This window comes from Pogoniulus pusillus, chromosome 10 (genome assembly GCF_015220805.1).
Source record: "Pogoniulus pusillus isolate bPogPus1 chromosome 10, bPogPus1.pri, whole genome shotgun sequence".
In the NCBI taxonomy this organism is placed as follows: Eukaryota; Metazoa; Chordata; class Aves; order Piciformes; family Lybiidae; genus Pogoniulus; species Pogoniulus pusillus.
This window is the reverse complement of record NC_087273.1, coordinates 32,490,021-32,504,516: the sequence shown is the minus strand read 5'-3', so window position 1 is coordinate 32,504,516 and position 14,496 is coordinate 32,490,021. Positions and strand designations below refer to the sequence as shown.

Below are 14,496 nucleotides of genomic sequence, written 5' to 3'. Positions count from 1 at the left end.
TGGTGCTTGATCTCATCTCTGAAGCAGTCACAATTGATAGGATAGGAGGACATGGCCTGAAGTTGCCACCAGGGAGGGTTTAGGTTGGACGTGAGGAACAATTTCTTCCCTCAAAAAGGATGTCCAGGCCTGGAACAGGCTGCTCAGGGCAGTGGCGGAGTCCCCATCCCTGGAGAGGTTTCAAAGCTGTGTGGATCTGGGGCTGAGGGACACGGCAGTGCTGAGTTACCAGTTGGATTCGATGATCCGATCTTGACGTTTTTTTCCAGTCTCAGTGATTTTACAATTCCATGCTAAATTCCACTCCAGAAGGCTGCTGTGCCCCAGCACAGCCTCCCAGAGTACCTCCACCCCTCGCCCCGGCAGCACCCACCGCGCTGCTCTGTAACTCTCACGGGAGTCTCCCTGTCACCAGGGAGCGACCACAGCAGCTCAACTCACCTGAAGGGAAAACTCCATTTAACTGAGTCGCAACCCGCCCAGACCCCTCTGGGTGCGTGGGGCTGGGGCAGGTCCCACTCCCGAGAGCGGCGGGCCCTGGGGGGGCTGCGGCTCCGCCAGCCTCTCGCCATGCCGCCCTGGCCTTTCTCCGCCGCTTGTCTTTTTCGTTTCTTTTCCCCCCTCTTTTTATTTTTTTCCCTTTTTCCCTCCCTCTCTCCGGAGCAGCCTCCGCAGCCCTGATTTGCTGGGAAGCGGTGGAGGCTTCGCTCTGGGCAGAGCCGGGGCTGCGCTGTCGCTGCTGACGCGTGGCCGCCACCACCGGGAGCAGTAACCCCCCCCCCGCTTCCCCGGTTCCATTGCTGGGAGCAATCCCGGTACCGTTACCAGCAACAGCTCCACGCTATCCGCGGGAGCCACCGCGGTACCATTACCGGCAACAGCAGCAGTTCCGCGGTATCGGCGGCAGCCACCCCGCTGCCATTACCGGCAACAGCAAGAGCTTCACGGTACCGGCGGGAGCAGCTTCCGTGCCTCCGCCGCTGCCACCACTGGGAGCAGCCCCGGTACTGCCGCCAGCTCTCCTTGCCGCCTCCAAGGTACCTTCCCGCCTTCTCCCTCTCCCTTCTTCCCGGTGCAGTGTCCTCTCTGCAAGGGGGAAGCAAGGGGACATGCCTGGGGGAAGGTACACTCTGCCTTCCCCCTCTCCTTAATTTATAGATATAGGTATTATATACATATACATATATATATGCACACACATATATATACGTATGCAGCCAGGAGCCATTTTAAGTTGGCAGCCGCGGCGGGGGGCCGGAGGGCGGCGTGTCCGTGAGGGGGGTGCCGGCGCTTGGGAGTCGGGGGGGCGCCGCGCCGCTCGCTGCGGCCCTGTGAGGGACACACGCACACGCATGGCTGCGCCTGCCATAGCTATACCCGGGCTGGGTGAGTGTCAGTTTCAGGGTTTTTTTTCACTCATTTCTGTGGCGAAACTTCAGCTCCGACTCCCCCCCGTCCCCTGCCTCCCCAGCTCACAGCGGCTGGGCGGTGCAGGGCGAGCGCTTCCCCCCTTACACACACCCCTCGGTGCCTCTGTCCCTTCGCCGCGCTTTGCAGCGGCTGGGGTGGTGTGGGGGTTGTTTCCACACAGCCCTCCCCGTGGGTTCTGCAATGCGGCGGGTGTGGTTATGTAGGGAGTACATCGCAGCCCCGGGCCGCTGCAGTGGCAAAGCCGCCGGCCCTCCCCGCTCCCCTGTCCCCTGGGTCCCCTCCCCTGTCCGCCCCCCCCCCCCGGCCTCCTCCTTCTGTCCCCGCCCTGACGGTTCGGAGCTGTCAGGCCCGGGCTGCATCGCCTCTGGCATGGCAAGAGGAAGGAATCTTGATTCTGTGGAAGGTAAAGATGGTTTTTCCTCCCCTGTTCCTCAGTGTGTGCTGATACTGGAGGCAGAAAGTGTTTGAACTCAGCGTGTGAGCCTGAAGTTAACTGCGGGGTTGGAAGTGTTTTCTGTCAAAACGCTCCTAAATCAGAGCGGCCTGCCTTCCAAAAGAGAAATATCCCTGGGTAAGGTGTGGCTCACCTGTATCTCTGTCACCTGGGCAGCTGAGTCATTGCTCTTTCACTTTAGTTCTAATGTTGTCAGCGCTTCTCCCTGTCCATAGAAAGCTGAAAGTACAACTAAATGTCCTGGGAAATGAGAATGTGCCTTACACTCTCCTGTAAAAGGTGTACCGAGGTGCGAAACAGGGAAGTTTTGGAGTTGGAATCTTGATTAGATGCCATTGAAAGTTATCTTTTTTTCCTCTGAATTTGTGGGGGATGTGATTTCTTCTTAATTTATGGGGAACACTTTTTCGTTAGATCTATGGAGAACATTATTTCATCTCTCTCTGTGAAGAATGCTCTTCTTCCTTAAAATCTATCATGTCCTTTTTTCCCCCTCTGTATCTATAGAGAATATTCTTTTCCTCTTTGGAGAGCTTTCTTTTTCCTCTAAGTCCATCATTCTTTTTCATTTTGTTTTGTTTTTGCTCTAAGTCTCTGGAGGACATTCTTTTTCCTCCACATCTCTGGAGAACATCCCTTTTTCTCTCAATCTCTGGACAAGAGGCCTTTCATAGAGCATTAAAAGGTCAAGATCATCATGCTGCATCATCAGTATGTGGTTAAATTCATGCGTCTCGCTGCACCCGTATGTGTACGTACATAGCAGAGGTGAATAATGCTAAGCTGGTCTCCTTGGGTGGGAAAGTTTCAGCTCTAAGGTGAGGATGAGACTTGCATGGCAATAAGGGCAGAGCTCCAGAGCGCTGCATTGGAGTAAGAGCTGCTTGAAGTTCATCCCTTAAGGAGCAGAAAAGCTCTTTGAGCAGCAGACCTGCAGACCAGTACAGCCCAAGCCTCTTCCCAGACTAGTTTCTTAACAGTTGCATCTCTCTATCTGTGATGCAGCCGATGAGCCTATTCTCCTCCAAAACTGCTTGGTGTGACTGAGGAGATGGGTGAAGATATGTGTTAGCTCATGGGAAGGGAGCCAGCTCCTGGGGTGGGCAGATTCGCTTTGGGAGGGGAAGGAGGAGGAGGAGAGAGACAGCAGGGTGTGGCAGCACCCTCAGCCTCCCCCTCGCCTCCGCCTTGGTCGCAGGGCTGGGCTGTGTCTGCAGCGGAACTGGAGAGGTCTAATTTTAGGTGGGGTTTTATTCTCTCTCTGGAGAAGGAGCAAGTGAAGGTGAAGCTATAACTTACATAATTCTTGAATTAAGCAGGGTGAGTGAGGTTTTTTTTCTTTGTTTGTTTGTAGTGGAAATCTGAGTATTGACTCTTCGATGCTAAAAGCTGGCTGTTGACAGGTTTTTCTTTGAAGGCTTGGGGATTGTGGGTTGTAGATAATAAGAGCTCCAGGGGTGGATGTCACCCTCAGGACCATTCTCATATCTCTGTCAGTTAGATTTGTTGTTTGGTGCAGCGGTTGGGAGTTCCTCAGAGGCTGTGAGTGGTTATTACTTTACTAAATACATTAAATTGTCACTTCTCTGCATGCCAGGCGTGATCTCGAAGCTAACAGAAACTTGTTCAAATGTGTTAAATGTGTTATTCACAACGGTTGACATTCAGACTGGTTTCATGAGGATCTCATGTACCAGCAAATGACTGCTCGTTGTCTCAGGAGAAAACATCAAACCATTTGTAAGAGGCTACAAAAGAATTCTTGTTTCTCATGAGTTTTATCTCTGGAGCTAAAAGCCTTTTTTGACACAAAAAGTATTAATAACTGGGTGACTTTATCACGTCGGAATACATCCTGGGGGAGAGGATCTGTGTACGGACAGAGTACACTGGGCTTTGAAAACAAAGGGCGGATCTGTGCACAGAAGAGTTGTTCCGTGAGTCGGCAGGATTTGTCTTCTCCAGGGTTGTGTGGTGTGGCCTTGAGATGTTGTGGTTTAGCATCTTTATCATCCCAGTTTTATCTGGAAATGTGTTGCAGTTGCAGAGATGGAATTTCTAAAGTGTTTTGTTCAGAGGTAATTTCTAATCAAGTGAAATGAAATGTCAACGAACTGAATGCATCTTTATCCTGCAGTATCATCTTGGATTGTTCATATTTAGGGTTTGTAGTGTCAGAACAAGGGGGAATGGCTTTAAGCTGAAAAGGGTAGATTTGGACTGGAGATCAGATCTTATGGTGAGTGACTGAAGGAGCTCGGAATGTTTAATTTGAAGAAGAGGAGGCTAAGGGGAGACCTCATTGCTCTCTACAACTGCCTGAAAGGTATCGTAGAGAAGAGGTTGATGCTAGTCTCTTCTCACAGGTAGTTAGCAATAGAACAAGAGGGGATGGCCCCAGACTGCAACAGGGTAAGTTTAGATGGGATGTTAGGGGAAAAAAAGTCACAGAAAGAGTAATCAGACACTGGATAAGCTGCCCAGGGAGGTTGTTGTGTCACCATCCCTGGATGAATTTAAAGGTCATTTACATGTGGTGCTTGGGGATGTGGTGTAGGAGTGAACTTTGTAGAGTAGGGCAATGATTGGACTTGATGATCCCAGGGGTCTTTCCAATCTAAATTATTCTATGACTCTATTCTTTACAGTGATGGTGGTGAGCCACTGGAATGGATTGCCCAGGCAGGCTGTGGGTGCCCCTTCACTGGATGTCTTCAATGCCAGGTTGGACAGGGCCTTGAACAAGCTGGTCTAGTGGAAGTTGTCCCTGCCCACGTGGACTTGTTGGAACTAGATGATCTTTAAAGGCTCTTCCAACCAAAACCAGTCTATGATTCTGTCATTTGGGTGGAGAAGTTAGAGAGTATGTAGAAGGGTGTTACACAGCAGTAAAATAAGCATTGCTGAGAAGTCAGAATCACTGCTGTAAAGGGTACCTCAGAAAGCACTGCAAAGATCATGGATTAGCTGGGATTTATCACATGGTTTTCTTCATTTTTAATCTCCTGTATTAACCATTTGAGGAATAGTCCAAGTCTAAATGTGTGTTTGGGTATGGAGCACTTCCTATCTGGAGATATTTATGTGGAAAGAAGTCAATTTCTGTAAATTTAACAGCATAGGTAGTGTAGAGGAAAAGTCTAAGCACTTGACCTTCCTTAAGAGAAATCCTACAGGCCCTTTGCTCCTGCTCCTCAATCATCACTGTAACCATCAGTGCACACAAAACTCAGAAGGATTGCAGAGGACCAAATATCTGTGGAAAAGCAGAAATGGGTCAGGATTTGGGACAGCTGAGGTAACCTGAGACAACATGCTGGATAGACGACAGCGACCTTGATACCTCCTGTGCCTTTCCTAAGTGATTGATATGATGCAGTTGAAGTAATTGTCCCTTTTTTTGTCTCTGGAGGAAAATGAAAGCTTTACTTTTTCACTTGGTTTGTCTGTCAGCAAAGCTGGTTGTTCTCTAATGACAGGGAGAAAAGCAAGAAGGATATAATGACAATCTTCACAATCACTTCCAAATCTGTTTGCATCCTATGGGATATTGTGTATGCAAGGGTGATACTTAAATTAAAAATACATGGGCAAAAACTAACGACCTGCACTAGTACAAGTGAGGGGTTGACGTGCTGGGAAGCAGCTCCAAGAAGGACCTGTGAGTGCTGCTGGGCACTGAGTGCACCATGAGCCAGCAGCATGCCCTTATAGCCAAAGAGGTCAATGGTCTCTTGAGCTGCTATGAGAAGAGTGTGGCCAGCAGGTCAAGGGAGGTTCTTCTTCCCCTCTACGCTGCCCTAGTGGGGCCACATTTGGAGTTCTGAATCCAGTTCTGGGCTTTCCAGTTCAAGAGAGATGAAGAACTACTGGAGAGAGTCCAGCAGATGCTGAGAGGACTGGAGCATCTCTGTCAGGAGGAAAGGTTGAGAGACCTGGGGCTGTTTAGCCTGGAGAAGAGCAGCCTGAGAGGGGATCTGATCAATGCACAGCAATAGGTAAAGGGTGGGGCCCAAGAGGATGGGGCCAGACTCTTTTCAGTGGTGCATGTTGACAAGCCAAGAGGCAATGGGCACAGCCTGGAACCCAGGAGGTTCCTGCTGTACATGAGAAAAAGCTTCTTTACTCTGATAGTGCTGGGGCCCATGAGCAGGCTGTCCAGGAAGGCTGAGGAATCTCCTTCTCTGGAGAGATTTCAAACTGACCTGGATATTGTGATCCCAGACAGCCTGCTGTGGGTGACCCTGCTTTATCAGGGGAGTTGGATTAGATGATCCCCAGAAGTTCCTTCCAGTCTCTACTGTGCTGAGATTTTGGGATTTTTTAAAGTACAAGAAGTAAAAATGGGGGAAAGAAATCCTCATTCTTACATTGATCTCTTTGATCTTTATTCTTTCCTCTCCGTGTTTTGGAAATAATTTGTGTGATACCCTTTCTGTGGCTTCTTTGCCTGTCAAAACTGACCTCTGGGCAAACTGAAAAACAAAAGAAACACTGAGATCTGCCTGAGGATCACCCACCAGATGTTTGATCCCACTGAGAAAAACCTTTATGGTTGAGAGTGTTAAAAAAGAATGTGGAACCTGGGGAATCAGAGCACATGCAGGGAGGTGAAGGGCTTGAAGTAATGGGAAGCATATGTGAATGTAAAGAAATATTTTGGGAAGGGGGTGGTGTGTGAAGAGAAAACCAAGTTATTTTTTAGTCATGTGAGCTTTCACCTGCCTAATAGCAGCAGAATTTCATTGCAGACAGGTGTGTAAGGGAGTACTTGCTGTTACATTTGTTCTTTTTCCATGTTTTTGGAAGTTGTGCTGTATTGAAGGAGTTGGAGCCTCGATATGATCCAGTTATAGCTGTACAACCAATGATTCTGTCAAAACTGTGGTGTACTTATGTGTTAGATGTGTAGACAGCGGATTGAGTGTCTCAGAATGTATATGAGGTCTCTCTACAACTTTTCTCACCATCTCTTTTTAATATGAATCATTCATTTGAATATACAGCCTTGTGACAGAAATCTTGATTTTATTTTTTTCCCATCATCTATAAGCCCATTTTCCTACCTGGCATTTCATATTATCTCCGTAGTAACAGGTCTTGGAGGAATTGGAGTTTGATGTTAATGTATGGTTTACTATTGGGTTATTCCTCTACTCATTCAGGCTGAGAGAGTTGGGGTTGTTCAGCCTGGATAAGGGAAGGCCTTCTTGTGGCCTTTCAGCACTTAAAGGGCCCTGTAAGAAGGCTGGGGACAGACTTTTGAGCAGGGTCTGTTGTAACAGGAGAAGGGGTGATGGTGTTAAACCAAAAGAAAGAGATTCAGGCTAGAGAGAAAGAGGAAAATGTTCACAGTGAATGCAGTGAAGCACTGACACAGTTTGACCAGGGAGGTGGTGGTGTCACCGTCCCTGGAGGAGTTCAACAAACGTGTGGACATGGTGCTTCAAGACATGAAAGATGTTGAGGTGCTGGAACATGTCCAGAGAAGGGCAACAAAGCTGGTGAGGGGCCTGGAGCACAAATCCTATGAGGAGAGGTTGAGGGAGCTGGGCCTGTTTAGCCTGGAGAAGAGGAGGCTCAGGGGTGCTCTTATTACTGTCTACAACTACCTGAAGGGGCATTGTAGCCAGGTGGGGGGTGGCCTCTTCTCCCAGGTAACCAGCAATAGAACAAGGGGACACAGTCTCAAGTTGTGCCAGGGTAGGTATAGGCTGGATATTAGGAAGAAGTTCTTCCCAGAGAGAGTGATTTCCCATTGGAATGGGCTGCCCAGGGAGGTGGTGGAGGCACCATCCCTGGGGGTCTTCAAGAAAAGCCTGGCTGAGGCACTTAGTGCCATGGTCTAGTTGATTGGTTAGGGCTGGGTGCTAGGTTGGCCTGGATGATCTTGGAGGTCTCTTCCAACCTGGTTGATTCTATGATTCTATCATTTGATGGCCATGCTGGTCTTTGGCTGAAGGTTGGATGATCTTAAGAGACCTTTTCCAACTGAAATAGTGGCATGACTCCATGATCTTCTGGAATGTTATCCAGTCACTGTATAACTGAGGTTTTAGTTTTACTGGGGATTTTGCCTTGAAACAAATTCCTCTCATCCTACGTAATGCTGCGTTTCTAACATTAATTCTTAAACATGATGTATTTTTTAGTTAATTACTACTTGTATTAATCATTCTCAGTTGCCATGAAAATGTTTTTATCTCTGTTCAGGAGCATGGTCCTTTTTCAACTAGGGAGTTGTGTCAGTTTGGACGGGGTACTGAGCAACCTGATCCAGTTGAAGATGTTCCCTCTCACTACAGGGAGGTTGGCCTAGGTGATTTTTAAGGTCCCTTCCAAACCATTCTGTGATTCCTTCAGGCTCCTTGGTGGGGCCGTTCCTGGTACGACCCATCCTTCCCATCACCCAGGAAGGTGGCCAAGCACCTGCCCCACTTCCCTTCCATCTAATTGGGAATTATGACTTGGCATTCCATGTCCTCAGACCTTCGTCTGTTGCAGTCCCTCATCCACAGTGCTCCCCATCTCCTCCATGTAGTTGAGTAGATGCTTGGAGGCAGCCACACACCCCAAGGTGCCCAAGCATCCTTTCCCCAGAGGCAGGAGATGCTGCTGCTTAGCATGGAGAAAAGGGAGAGCTTCTTACTCTTGACAACTCCCTGAAAGGGATTTGGCGCAAAGTGGAAGTTGGTCTCTTCTTGCAAGTAACAAGTGATAATGCAGGAGGAACCAGCCTCAAATTGCACTAGGGGAGGTTTAGATTGGACATGAGCACCAGTTTCTTCCCCAGAAAGTCAGTCAAGCCCTGGAACAGGCTGCCTGTGGCAGTGGTGGAGTCCCCATCCTTGGAAGAATTTCAAAGCTGTGTAGATGTGGTGACTTGGCAGGGCTGGGCTAACAGGTTGACTTGATGATCTTTAAGGTCTGTTCCAAGCAAAACAGTTCTATGCTTCTGTGATTGCTGGTGGCGATGAAGCAGGAGGACTCCCTGGTGGTGGTGGTTGCCTTGTTTATTCCTTATGAATCTGAGGGCAATTAAGTGTAACACCCCCTGGTTTCCTAGGACATATTGGCTGCAAATGAACCCTTATTTAGTAAGCCAGCAAATGCAAACAGGCTGTGAAGAGAGGAAAAAAAGCTCTTCCAGACCTCAGAAACATATGTTTGTGTTAACTGAGAGACCTGTTCTTGCACCCTGACTTGCATCAGGGTGTAACTTTATCTGCCAGTCTTCCCACAGAAATGGGAAAGCCTGTCTGTCAAGGAAGGCTCAGCTGGGTTTAAATGGAGCAGAATATGACCCTACCAAGTCATGTCTTAGATCAGGAAGATGTAATCTCTTGGAAGACCCTGGTGATGATGACTTCACCGGGTCCACTGCATTCTTCACTGGGTTTTGGGTTGGTTTTTTTTCAATTAAACCACCTCTGCTTCAGAGGAAGGGTTGAGGCAGGCAGTTCTCATCCCTACTCCCCAAACACAGGGTGGTGGCTCCACTTGGGTAGATATATGGATACATAAATCCACACATAGAAAAATAATGCCACTTGCCTATGGGATTTATGTGCAGCAGGTAAGCTGGTACCTCTGGTTTGTTCCTAGCAGTGGAGCTGAAGAGAGAAGGGTTCCAAAAGCAGGTAGAGAATTGACTTTGACGTAGAGACTTCGGTTACAGAGGCTGCTGGGATCCTCTTGCCCCCTGTAATGGAGAAACTGTCACCACCCTGACTTCATATGCAACACCAGAACTGTGCCAAGAAACATTTTATGTCCATTGCTATAGCAGAGCAGTGGGCATTTGGTAAAACTTTGAGAGGAAGGAAGCTCTTTGTGTTCTTTATGTCAGCATCCTTAATTTAATCACTGTCCCTTCAGACTCAGAGGCAGACTGGTTGTACTGCTCTGCAGCACCATGTTAGTGGAGAAGCTGCAAAATGAAATATTCATGGTTTATGCATGACGTTTATGTTATGAAAAAGAGTTTGGGGTTGACATGATGAAGAGCAAGCCAAGCACTCTGTATCACTCCACTGGCAAACGAGGATAAAACACCTTCAAACTTCCAGCATAAAATTCTGGGTGGTATGGTTTGGCTTTGCAAGAACTGTGGCCAAGTACAGATTGCAAGCAACAAACACACTGAAGACAAAAGCAAACTTTGCAAGTGACTGAACTTGTATCAGTGTTTCACCATCACAAGAATTAATTTAGGGACATGGTTCAGTGGTGACCTGGCAGTGCTGGGTTGATGGCTGGACTTGATGACCTTAAGTGTCTTTTCCAGGCTAGATATATAGCTACATGCAAATGCTGGTAGGTAGAAGGTTTCTGCAGACAGAAAGCCTGGCTGAAGATACTTAAATGCATTGATAAAGGTGGTGGGTGTTGTCTTCTCTCCCTGCCTTGGACAATGTGTGAGGTGCATGCATTGCATTGTCCATTGGCTCTTCTCCAACCCAACACAGATGTAAAAACATTCCCAAGACAAATTAGCTGATCTCTGGTTCTTGAGAGTGTCATTAAATAGGGTGGCATGAGAAACAGATGTGGGTGGTGGTTATCTTCCTTACTTTTACTTTTTCCAAGGCACCTGCTAAGGCCCATTAATATGGAATCCATGAAAGGTTTGGAAGGGACCTTAAAGGTCATCTAGTTGCAACCCCTCTGGCAGGCAGGGACACCTATTAGACTAGGTTGCTCGGGGCCCCACCCAGCCTGGCTTTGAACACAGGTTGGAGCCTCCACACCTTCTCTGGACAACCTGTACCAGTGCTTCACCAACCTCATGGTAAAGAATTTCTTCCTAAAGTGTAATCTAAATCCAGCTTCTTTCAGTTTGAAGCTATCGCTGTTCCTGCTCTCACTCCATGCTTTGTGAAAAATCTCTCTCCCACTTTTTTGTAGCTCTTTTCAAATACTGGGAGGCTGCTCTAAGGTCTCCCTGGAGCCTTCTCCAGGCCAAACAAACCCAACTCACTCCACCTGAGAGAGTCTCATTACATATTAATCCTATTATATATTAATAGGACTAGTGGCACTGCAGGCAGGATTGAACACAGACTGCAGACCAGTGTCCATACCAGATCTAAACTAGTCTGGAGCTTGTCCACAACCACCGTTTGCTGCACTTACCATGCTAACCCCCTCAAGTAAGTGATCACACCCCAACATGGTATTGAGGGACCTTCCTTGCTGCCTGGCCTCAAATTCCAGCTCTGAGCCTGCTCAGAGAAAGCCTGCAAAACTCTTTAATAAATCAGAGATGGAAATTAGGTCACCTCGCCTGCCATCCGCATCATGAGCTTGCTACCCAGACGGTGCTGCTCTGTCTCAGCAGCTCCTAAATGATTCAAGTGCTGAGGTTTCTCCCAATTCCCTGGGCAGGCTGTTCCACAGCCCAGTAAACCTTGCTGTCCATTCCACCTACCCACCTCCTCCTCTCCACCTCAGTTTTGCCTCTATCTCATTTGCTTCTCTTTTTACTTAGATTTCCCTCTAGTCCCCCAAAAAGCCTCCCCTTGGCGCTGCCACGACTGCCATCAGGCACAAATTGTTGCTGAGGAAACGTTCTTCTGCCTCTCCTGTAATCCCACTGTAGTGTGCTGCTATTTTTAGGAGGAAAACACAGGAGGTGGAAAGGGAATCAGAAGCTGCCAGCTCCAGCTGTACACGGCTAGTGCTTCAGTTTGTGGAAACTATGTGGCAGTGTTTCCCTTTAAGCACACAGAATGAACCAAAACTTCCAGTTTTATGGAATGGTCCAAAAGGGAAAGACAGAAGAAATGGAAATGGCAAATTGCAAGGTAAAAAGTCAACCATCTTACTCCACCTTTCAGCTCCATGGCTGGGTCTTCCCTTCCTGAGGGTTATACTCAAGACTAATCTATCCTTACCTCACAAGCTATGTAGTTAAACCAGCCACGTCCTGATGCCATCAAATGATCAGTTAAGAAACCTGCCAATAACAAGAGGCAACTCTACCTTGTGGTGGCCCCTCAAGGGGAAGGGAGATCTGTGGTTTACCCCTTCTTAGAGACAAGGCAGTATGCTGACCTCTGAAAATGCAGCATGGAGGTTCACCCAACCTACCCAGCCAATGTTGGTGCCACACATCCCATGCAAAGGGCTCTGTCAAGCAATGCTTGAAATACCAGGGTGGCCTGGACTACCAAGACCATCTAGTTTAAACAAAAAATACCCTGCTTTCCTAAGAGCACACTTTTATACCTCACCCATCATCTTCACCTTCATCAAGCTTCATATTTGTGTTCTAATCTCCTGAGGAGCAGCTGAAGGAACTGGCATCATTCCACTTGGAGAAAAGGGGCTGAGAGGAGACCTTGCTCTCTACAACTCCCTGAAAGGAGGTTGGAGCAAAGTGGGAGTGATCTCCTCTCCCATATTCAAAGAGGATAGACCTATCTTGTCAAGATAGGATGAAAAGTTCAAGTTTTACCAGAGGAGGTTTAGGTTGGACACGAGGAACAATTTCTTTCACAGAAGGGTCATCAAGCTCTGAAACAAGCTGGTCAAAGGAGTGGTAGAATCCCCATCCATGGAGGGGTTTCAAAGCCATGTAGATGTGATGCTGAGGGACACGGTTTAGTGGTAACCTGGCAGTGCTGGATTAACAGTTGGGCTTGATGATCTTAAAGGTCTTTTCCAAATTCTCCATTCTGTGATTCTAACCATCCTGTGGAAATCAATGCTAGTGTTTAGTGTCTGTATTTGTAAAGACATAAAATAGATGCATTAGGATCAGGCTGCCCAGAAAGGTTGTGGAATTTCCTCCTCTGGAGACTTTCAACACCTTCCATAGGTGATCCTTCTTTGCCAGGGGGTTTGGACTCAATCTCCAGAGGTCCCTTGCAGCCCCTGCCACACTCTAGATGACTCAAGTGGTAGTTGTCTCAGAATTCTTTGCTGCCTTATCTTCAAGACACACCAGGGCTATTGTTCCCATTCTGATTGTGTCCTCTGCACTGTTGTAAGGGGAAGAATTTCTGCAGGAGAGGACTTGGCAAATAAATCAAGGTCTCAGCTGAGAAAATTAATTGTCCATTTTCTAAACAAAACTAGTTCAGCCCACAGCAAGTGGTTTGTGTCTGGTTTCCACAGGCTATGTTTTGAGCTGGTAAAGTAGATGCGATGAGCAATTATTTCTGCACAGGGCGGTTGTTCAACAAGTACCAGAGAAGGAGACTTTGCAGCCTCTCTAGGCAGCCTGTTCCAGAGGTCCAGCATCCTCACATAGTTCTCTTGTTAGAAGGTGGCAACTTATAAGCAGCTTGGAGTGTTTCTTGCCTTCCATAGGGAAAGGAAGCAGTGACTGGTAGTAGTCATCCAGATGTGGGTGAGAAGCTTCTTAAGCTTCTTGATCCTTCCTACCAGAGCTGCTGATAGAGAAAGAACTGCTCTTTCCAGGCACAGGTGAAGCCCTCAGCTTTGTTTCTGTCACCTTCCTGACAAACCCCACTATTTGAGGCTTTTAAAAAAACTAGGGATAGACTTTTTAGCAGGTCCTGTTGTGACAGGACAAGAGGTGTTGGGTTTAAACTAAAAAAAGGAGATTCAAACTAGAGAGGCAGAAGAAATATTTATTATGAGGATGTTGAGATACTGGCATAGGTTGCCCAGAGAGGTGGTTGATGCCTCATCCCTGGAACCATCCCAAGACAGCTTGTTTGGGTCTCTGAGCAACCTGCTCTAGTTGCAGATGTCCCTGCTGACTGCAGGGGTGTTGAACTACACGAGTTTTCAATATCCTTTCCAACCCAGGCCATTCCATGATTCTTTGATTTTATCTTAGTGGAGCTGCCCAAGATCCTCACCAGCTTTGGAAAACTGAAGCTAGGAGATGGCAGTGGGGGCAAATACAGAGGTCTCAGGCCCTCTTGGCTGCAACATCTCCAGAAGTTTTTCATCTCAAGGTGCTTCAAGATGTTTCTCCCCCATCTCAAGGATGTTCTGTAGAGCCCCTGGGGCTGCTAACTGTCTGACTGCACCCACTTGAGCCTTTGTTGTAGGCACTGTGAAGATTAATAATTCATTTTGTCAGGTGAAAATTTGAATTGCATCAGTCACGCCTCTCGGAGAGTTATCCTGTGATTAAAGATGACAAACAGTTCTCAGTGAAGTGCTGGTTTTGTCTTCTCCTAACTCCTCACACTTACATTTGAAGGTTAAGTGTGTCACATGTACTCTTAAAAATCCACCTTTGAAATGATATATTTCATGTAAGGCAAATTCTACCTGTACTTTAGATAGAGTAGGAAACTTGTTCATTTCCACTTAAAATGTTGACCTTTCTCACCTTGTTGCAAGGAACCAGCCATAGCTGTCCAAGCCCTGAATATTTTTTTGCACCTCTCTGGCATGATCCAAAGCTCCTTCTGACTTTTTTCAAACTGTCAGGGGACTTTCAACAAGGTTGCAGGCTTCATCTCCTCGGAAACCAGACTGTGTCTGCAGACACATCGAGGCAGGATTTAAGTCGCTGATTTGTCTCTGCCTCTTGAGGCACGCATCAAAGCCAGAGCACCACAACTGCTAAACATGTTAAGAGGAGACCTGGGGGTGGCTGACTCCAAACATCTCCCTTCTTCATC

At 47.6% G+C, this 14,496-nt stretch overlaps 1 protein-coding gene across 19 annotated transcripts in view; it reads left to right on the top strand.

The window, feature by feature from the left end:
• Nucleotides 1-947: 947 nt before the first annotated feature.
• Nucleotides 948-14,496, top strand: part of EPB41L3 (erythrocyte membrane protein band 4.1 like 3) — a 112,582-nt gene continuing 99,033 nt past the window's right edge. For 18 of the 19 annotated variants that reach the window (XM_064150170.1, XM_064150168.1, XM_064150166.1 and 15 more), the window contains exon 1: nucleotides 948-1,037. The gene's annotated coding sequence lies outside the window, so the exon portion shown is untranslated. Of the gene's footprint in view, nucleotides 1,038-1,758; nucleotides 1,835-14,496 lie in introns of those variants that run through there. The other variant, XM_064150152.1, reaches the window with a different exon arrangement.